This window comes from Lathyrus oleraceus, chromosome 5 (assembly GCF_024323335.1).
Source record: "Lathyrus oleraceus cultivar Zhongwan6 chromosome 5, CAAS_Psat_ZW6_1.0, whole genome shotgun sequence".
Taxonomy (NCBI): Eukaryota; Viridiplantae; Streptophyta; class Magnoliopsida; order Fabales; family Fabaceae; genus Lathyrus; species Lathyrus oleraceus.
This window is the reverse complement of record NC_066583.1, coordinates 140,068,087-140,078,011: the sequence shown is the minus strand read 5'-3', so window position 1 is coordinate 140,078,011 and position 9,925 is coordinate 140,068,087.

Here is a 9,925-nt window from a genome sequence, read left to right as displayed (position 1 = left end):
TGTAAAATTGTTCAACACTCGAATTTTTTTCCAAGTGTTTAGCAGTTAAGATTATCAAAGTTGATGGCCAATTATCTCTATGGTCCAAGTTGAACATCTTCAAATTTCAAACATTAAAATGTTGGGAAAATATTCCCAAAGATCCAATTGGAATGAATTTATCACATTTGAACTAGGAGTTTCGAAGAGGGAAAGTCACCATGTTAGGCCGAATTGAAAGTCACCATATCAGCATAATGAGTGTTTTACACAAACCATTGATGAATTACACAAGGGCTTGGACCATTATCCAAACAACATACCATTCATGGATCATTTTTCCATAAAGCTTCAATGCCATTTCCATAAAGATCACTTTTCTCAACCACTTTTGCTTGGACATTTGTAAATAGATCTTGCTTTAATCTTACTCTATCTAAAACCAAAAGCAAAATCACTTTTTGTACTTTTCACATTTTTTTTAGATTTGATCTAAAGTCCATCAAACAATACCAATAACCACTGCACCAAATCTGAATTCACTCACTATAAAAGGAGGCCTCGTTGCAATGCTCCAAGACACACAAAAAAAACATCCATTATCAAGCAAGAAAGAACATTGAATCATTCTTGCACTCTTTCCATATTTTCACTCAAGGAAGCTAGATCGATCATTATTTTTCATCTGAAAGTGTTTTGAAGGTGCAACGGACACACGCCGTTAGGTAAAAAAAGAGCTCATTTTGAACTCCCTCATAAAAGCATCACTTTCACTCATTCTTGTTACCATTATATTTGTTTTGAACATGAACTCCCTCATAAAAAGCTCATTTATTTTGTTACTTAGTTTTTAATTTTATATTAAAAAGTCCCAAAAAAACTTTATTATTTTCCTTTTATTTTTTCATTTAAGTATTCTTCGATTTAAATTTTCCCATGATTAATCTGCTCTCATTTTGATCCATATGTGTTGAACATCTTGAACCCTAATGACTTGAACCCTTAGAGGCATGAACCTTAATGACTTGAACCCTTGTATGAGGTGAACGTTTGTCATAAAATGATACTTTGATGTGCTTTGAACTTGCTCCTAAACATTGCTTTAGTCTTGATGCATGACATAATTGTTTAATATTTAACATAATTGTTTAATATTTAACATGTATTGTGATTGATATCATGATATATCTTGTTTGATGTTTTGACTTTATGAACTTTGCAAAATTATTCTTGAGGCATTTTTGCTTGTATGCTTGTATGATCAATGTGTTATGAACTATTCTCTATGCCATGCCTTTTGCTCTATTCTTTATGGATGTCCTTAATTGGTGTCTTAAGATGTTTAAGCCTGATACATGGTAGTGATTTTGTTCATGTGCTTGCTTAGTGCATATTGTTAATCCATGATATTTCTTGCACGATACTTGTGCTTATGTTTAAATCCAAGGGAAAGGGATTATAGTTAACTTATTGTCATGCGCATACTCATTGTGTGTGTTTGTAGCTTTTTTTACCCACCGTGTGCCCTTTATCCCCTTCTAAACCCTAGTCCAATCTTAGGATTTTTCAAACTTGAACTTATTTCATAAAAAACCTTGACTTTAGGTCATTGAATTTTCAAACTTTGTTTCTTCATAAATGCTTCAAAAACACTTTAAGCATATCAAACTCTTTCTATAAGACTAAAAAACACAATTTTTATTCAAAACTTTTGCCACTTGGCCTTTTCATTTTTAAACCCTTTCTCAAAAGAGACTAGACATGAATCATATTTACAATTGAGATATAAATCTCCTACCCCGTAGTAATGATTGAAATTAATGTTAATTCTTTTCCATGTGAAGGAGTTAGTGGCATACTCGTAGATGTTATATCCAAGTTGGAGCCCTTCCTTCACAATGATGCAAAGATCCATCTTCTCATTTGTGGTGATTTTGATGAGTATTCTCCTTAAGATGACAACTTCTCTCTTCTTCTAAAATCAACTAAACAAATCCTTTTGTTATTTGTACCTCGAACTATGGGATTTTGATCCTTCATTGGTACGTAGGCACAATACTTTATGTCTTTTCAAATAAAAAAAAGCAATGAAACACACTTTTGTTCTCATCTCCCCAATATTTAGCATACAACAATAACCAAACATAAATATCTCAAGAGGTTCATATAGGATACTATAGATGATTAGGATGCTAGTACCTTCTCTTTTATTCTCTTAATGTAACTTCTTTTCTCATCTCACTCCCTCGTATGTAAAATGAGTTTCTTTTATGTAATGTAATGTTATGAAGAAAGAGAAGAATACAATATCAAATGAGGACAACCTTGAAGATCTTGCTTGGAGAAGATTAGATCGTCATTAGGTTAGCTTAGGTTATCTCATTGACTTGGGAGAACAATTGCGCTAGGGGCCATAACTGTTTCATTATGTATGTTGATGCATGTGAATGTATGTTGATGCATGTGAGAGACGATTTATATGATAAATAAGTCGGTGAGATCAGAATAATTGCAAATTCCATCAAATTAAATATTAAGTTTATGCTTTCCAAGTTTTAGCACTCATCAAGACTAGTATCGAATAATGTAGGTTTCGCCTACGCGAGGTGCATATTCTATATTAGTAAGGTGCGATGGGATAATTGTAATATCCAATTGCTAAAACAATGGGTCAAACTTAACTAAACAAATTATAATAAGATTATATGTGTTTAGAAGCAAGAGTTGGAAATGATCCATGTGATGGATTGGAATAAAGAGTTATTCACCCAACTAAGATATTCGAGAGTTGTATTAGATACAATTGGAAGGAGTTCCTACCTAAATAACCTAGTTTTGTGTAATCCGCCTACGCGGACTCAAAACAAAGTGAAATGTGGATCTCGACCACTAGAAAATCTTCCAACGGGATTTTCCGAATCAAATGGTGAGGGTCATTTGTTTTGAGTAAAACAGTGGGAGCATATTTAATTAAAGGCCTAATTAAATATGTTATTGATACTTATAGTTTCATTATTTTCATGTAGATTACCATGATAACAAACACCTCTAACAACATTTTGCGATCAATCCTTGACAAGGAAAAATTGTCTAGGACAATTTTTCTGGATTGGCACCGAAGTTTGAGGATTGTCCTCAAACATGATAGAAAGTTATATGTCTTGGAGAGACATGTCCTGAAGAGGAACCTCCTAGTTCTACATCTAAGGCAGAAAGAGATGCTTATAAGAAGCATGTTGATGATGCCAATGAAACTGCTTGCCTCATGCTAGCTACCATGAACTCAGAGTTGGAAAAGCAACATGAGAATATGGCAGCGTTCGATATGATCGAACACCTGAAGATGCTCTATCAAGAGCAAGCAAGGCATGAAAGGTTTGAAGTTTTAAAAGCCCTTTTTCAAGGCAAGTTAGCTGAGGGAGCCCCTGTAGGTCCCCATGTGCTCAAGGTGATTGGTATGTGGAGAACCTTGAGAGGTTGGGTTTTCCCCTCAGAAAGGAACTTGCGACTGATTTGATCTTGCAATCGTTGCCAGATAGATTCAGTCAATTTGTCCTTAATTTCAATATGAATGATATGGAAAAATCTCTTCCTGAATAACTAACCATGTTAAGAACTGCTGAGCAGAATCTGAAGTCAAAAGGGAAGTCCATTCTGATGATCAGAAATGGAAAGAGACAGAACAAAAGACCCACCAAGCAGGGTGGTAAAGGGAAAGGCAAGGAAGTTTCCAAACCTAAACCCAATGCTCCTGCTTTGAAGCCTAGTGGAGGCATAACAAAGGAAGGCACCCGCTTCCATTGCGGTAAGATCGGACACTGAAAGAGAAACTGCCCAAAGTACCAGGAAGATAAGAAGAATGGAGTAGAGACTTCAACTTCAGGTATTTTTGTTATTGAAAATAATTTATCTACTTCTGCATCATGGGTATTAGATATTGGATGTGGTTCTCACATTTGTACCAATGTGCAGGGGCTAAAAAGGAGTAGAGATTTGGCAAAAGGTGAAGTTGACCTACGAGTTGGCAATGGAGCAAAGGTTTTTGCTTTATCCGTATTAACTTATGTATTAACTTTACCTAGTGGTTTAATAATTCAGTTAGAGAACTGTTATTATGTACCTGCAATTAGCAGGAATATTATTTCCATTTCTTGTTTAGACAAGTTTGGTTTTTTATTTATAATAAAGAACACTTGTTGCTCCATTTACTTGAATGATATATTCTATGCTACTGCACAAATGAACAATGGACTATATGTCCTTGATCTTGAAATGCCTATTTATAACATTAATACTAAAAGGATGAAACCTAATGAGTTAAATCCAACTTACCTTTGGCATTGTCGATTAGGCCACATAAATGAGAAACACATTTCCAAACTCCATAAAGATGGACTCTTGGACTCTTTTGATTATAAATCATATGAGACATGCAAATATTGTTTAATTGGAAAGATGACAAAGTCTCCATTCACAGGAAAAGGTGAAAGAGCTAATGATCTTTTGGCCCTCATACATACTGATGTATGTGGACCACTGAACATACCAGCCAGAGGAGGTTTTCAGTACTTCATCACATTTACTGATGATTTCAGTAGATATGGTTATGTGTATTTAATGAAACACAAATAAGATTCCTTTGAAAAGTTCAAGGAATTCAAGAATTAAGTACAAAACCAACTAGGTAAGAATATTAAAACTCTTCGATCAAATCGAGATGGTGAGTATTTAAGCCTAGAGTTTGATGACCATCTGAAAGAGTGTGGGATCCTATCCCAACTTACTCTTCCTGGAACACCCCAATGGAACAGTGTATCTGAGAGAAGAAATCGAACCTTGTTAGACATGGTCCGATCCATGATGAGTCACGCCGATCTTCTAAACTCCTTTTGGGGACATGCACTATTGACATCAGCTTACACACTTAACCGTGTTCCATCCAAAAAGGTTGAGAAGTCACCATATGAGATATGGAATGGTAAGAAACCACATATGTCTTACATGAAGATTTGGGGTTGCAAAGTTTATGTGAAACGACAAATTTCAACTAAGCTTGAGCCCAAATCTGACAGATGCTTATTTGTGGGATATCCTAAAGAAATAAGAGGGTATTACTTCTACAATCCTTCTGAGGGAAAAGTGTTTGTCGCTCGAACTTGAGTTTTCCTAGAAAAGGATTTTATTTCCAAAGGAATCAGTGGGAGGAAAGTAGAGATTGAAGAAATTCAAGAATCACAAAGCATTGATACACCTATGGAGGAATTAGAGCAGGAAACACAAGTAGTTATGGATGAGCAACCCGCTCAAGTAGAAAAGACCAACGTAGGTCAAGCAGGATACGTCACCTACCTGAGAGATATGGATATCTCATAACTGATCAAGGTTATGTATTACTCATGGATCAAGATGAGCCTGTGACCTACCAAGAGGCTATAATTGGTCCCGAGTCTGAGAAGTTGCTAGAAGCCATGAAATCTGAAATGGATTCCATGTACACAAACCAAGTTTGGACCTTGGTAGAGCCTCATGTAGGAGTTAACCCTATAGGATGCAAGTGGGTCTTCAAAAAGAAGATTGACATGGATGGTAAGGTACATACCTATAAGGCAAGACTGGTTGCAAAAGGATATAAACAAATTCATGGGGTTGACTATGACGAAACCTTTTCACCAGTTGCAATGCTTAAATTTGTTCGAATTTTACTTGCTATCGCTGCATATTATGATTATGAAATATGGCAGATGGATGTCAAAACTGCTTTCCTTAACGGGAATCTTCTTAAGGATGTGTACATGACACAACCTGAAGGATTTGACATACTAGAAGAAGCTCAAAAGATATGTAAGTTACAAAGATTAATCTATGGATTGAAGCAAGCTTCCAAAAGCTGGAATCTTCATTTTGATGAAACAGTAAAACAATATGGATTCATCAAGAATGAAGATGAGCCTTGTATCTACAAGAAGGTTAGTGGGAGCATGATCGTCTTCCTGGTATTATATGTAGATGACATATTACTCATTGGAAACAATGTCCCTACCCTACAACAAGTAAAGTCTTGCTTGGGGAAATGCTTTTCTATGAAGGACCTGGGTGAAGCAGCCTATATATTAGGAATCAGGATCTATAGAGATAGATCATAAAAACTGCTTGGCCTAAGTCAGAGTACATACATTGACAAAGTGATGAGGCGCTTTAATATGCATGATTCCAAGAAAGGATTCATACCTATGCAACATGGCTTGTGTCTATCAAAAACATAATTCCCTTCAACTAAGGAAGAAAGGGATCGCATGAATAAGATTCCATATGCATCTGCAATAGGATCTATCATGTATGTCATGTTATGTACTCAACTAGATGTCTTGTATGCTTTAAGTGCGTAAAGTAGGTACCAATCTGATCCCGATGATGCTCATTGGGTAGCTTCAAGAATATCCTTAAGTATTTGAGAAGGACTCAGGACTCATTCTTGATATATGGAGGTCAGGAAGAGATTGTTGTAATTGGATACACTGATGCTAGCTTCTAGGCAGATAAGGATGACTTTAGATCGCAATCTGGTTATGTGTTTTGCTTAAACGATGGTGCTGTGAGCTGGAAAAGTTCAAAGCAAGACACAGTTGCTGATTCTACAACCGAGGCCGAGTATATTGCTGCCTCAAGTGCAGCAAAGGAAGTTGTTTGGATCAAAAAGTTCATTAGTGAACTTGGTATTGTTCCTAGCATTGTGGATCCCATTGATCTCTATTGTGATAACAATGGTGCTATCGCACAAGCTAACGAGCCTAGATCTCACAAACGATCCGAACACATACTTATACGTTATCACCTCATTCGAGAGATAATAGATAGAGGAGATGTGAAAATATGCAGAGTACTTACACTTGACAATATTTCTGACCCACTGACAAAGCCTCTTGCGCAGCAGAAGCATGATGGCCATACTAGATCTATGGGCATTAGGGGTATGCCTGATTGGCTCTGGTGCTAGTGGGAGATTGTTGGTGTAAGCCCTATAGGCCAATACTTTTGGTACTTGTATCGAATTATTTTATAATAATAAAAGGATTTTTCTTTATTATGTTTGTTAATAAAGTCCCTAGAATAGCTAGTCCGTGTTGTAACACCCTTCTAAAATACCCCAAATATTAAATTAAAATAGTAATATATCAATCAGAGTAATTATGCAATTAAGGGTGTCACACAACCATTTCACACCATTCACCAAATAACTGTCATGCTCTTTTATTAATTCAAAACATAAAGCATTTGCACAATACGCAGCGGATAGAAATCAAATCAATCATGCAAAACATGTAACACATTACATGTAAAATTATTCAACAAGGTAAAACATCCCGTCCCGATGTTACATCTATCAGAGCATGACCCACTAAGGAGACTACACTAGACTCCAAGCACTAGCTTCTACTCAATCACTGCTCGTTACCTGAAAACATAGTTGTAAGGGTGAGTTCCTCAATCGATATAATAAGCATTATAAAATATCATGTAATGCTAAGTAAATAACACATTAATCACCCTAATCATATCACACATTCGGTAACGGCAACCTCCACTCAACATCATAATCATGCTCAACATAAACATCAAAACACACGTATAATATTGGAACACATCCATTCATATTATACACAAGACATACATTATGCAATGAGACTCCATGCATGCGGTACCGACTATTCGTGAACATATAGTTCACCTCACCGATCAAATCCAGATACGGCTACCAAGCCCACTAGTCCCACTCATTTGAGACCTAGTGACTCACTCACTAATTCCTCACCACGGGAATTAGCTACCACCAACTCACTAGTTCCTCACCACGGGAATTAGCTACCACTCCAAGGGCTATGCTATGCACGCTAATCACCTAGCATGCAAACATCAACAACAATCCACAATGATTTACTCACTAATTCCTCACCATGGGAATTAGCTACCACCATAAAGGCCACAATATGCATGCTAATTCACCTAGCAATGCAACATCAACAACAATCCACAATGGACATATGCTCACACTCTAGGCCATAAAACAGTCCATCCACAATTACATACATAATATATACATTCACAACATTATGCATATTTTCACACATCATCAGCATATTTATCACATAATCATATCATGTCATGCCAAATAATTTAATCACAGTATTAGCACACTCTACTAATACCTATCCTACTCAAAACAACGGGAAATAATCCCTACTATATCACACACCGATATAGGCCAATCACCAATTATGTTCACAACATTAAAATATCAATTTTTCCAATTTCCAACAGTGTTAACCGGTTAACGCCCTGGGTTAACCGGTTAACGCAACACAGAACACGCTTTCTGGCAAAACCCAACAGTGTTAACCGGTTAACGCCCTGGGTTAACCGTTAACGCAGACAGAACAACAATATTTTCACAACTCACAACAGTGTTAACCGGTTAACGCCCTGGGTTAACCGGTTAACGCAAGCAAAACAGCAATACCTCACAATTCCTAACAGTGTTAACCGGTTAACACCCTGGGTTAACCGGTTAACGCAAGACAGAAAGCTGTTCCTGCGCTAACACGAAGCAGAATGCAGAATTCTCCGCATTTTCCGCCGTTGGAGGACTTCCGGACCTCCGATTCCGATTCCGTAAAAAGCTATACGTTCGGGAAATCACAACTCACACAACTACAGATTCAATTACAGCTTTAACACAACTTATCCAACACAATTTTTCAGCATTCAACATCCCAATTAGGGTAAATTCAACGGTTTATCACTACCCATTACATGTTAACCCATAATACCCATTAAACGACGATAAACCCCCCTTACCTGAGTTAATCCGGCAATCTTTAAGCTCCAAGCTTTTCTCTTCTCCAACCTTCTTCCTCTTGCTCTGTCTCTTTGCCTTTTCCTCTTTTCAGCCGCTTCTCTGCTTTTCACGTAAAAACCCTTTTACCAAAATGGAACTCTTTTCCTTATTCCAACTTATATACTCCAATAGTAAAATCCAATAATATTATTCCAATAATAATAATAATCCAATAATATTCCAAATTATTTAATTAAATTAATAAATATAATATTAACTTAAATTAAATAATATCTTATTTTTATCGGGGTGTTACAACTCTCCCCCACTAAAAGAGTTTTCGTCCTCGAAAACATACCTCAAGCGAATAACTCCGGATAAGACTCCTTCATCTGACTCTCAAGTTCCCAAGTCACATTGCCACCTGCTGGTCCTCCCCAAGCTACTTTCACCAAAGCAATCTCTTTACCCCGCAACTGCTTCAACTCTCGATCCTCGATCCTCATAGGTGATGTTTCAACAGTCAGGTTATCTCTCACCTGTACATCATCTACTTGGACTACATGCGACGGATCAGGAATGTACCTCCTCAACTGAGACACATGAAAAACCTCATGCAAATTCGCAAGTGACGGCGGTAAAGCGATACGATAGGCTACCTCTCCTATCCTCTCCAAAATCTGATAAGGACCAATAAATCGAGGTGTCAACTTCTTCGACTTCAAAGCTCGACCAACCCCAGTTATCGGAGTAACACGAAGAAACACATGATCTCCCTCTTGGAACTCAAGTGCCTTCCTTCTCTTGTCGTGATAACTCTTCTGACGACTCTGAGCAATTCTCATCTTCTCCTGAATCATCTTAATCTTTTCCGTAGTCTGTTGGACAATCTCCGGTCCAACCACAGCACTCTCACCGGACTCATACCAACATAAAGGCGTCCGACATCTCCTACCATACAAAGCTTCAAACGGTGCCATACCAATGCTCGAATGAAAACTATTGTTGTAGGTAAACTCAATCAAAGGTAAGTAACAATCCCAAGCACCTCCCTTTTCCAAAACACAAGCCCTCAAAAGATCTTCCAATGACTGAATCGTCCTCTCAGTCTGA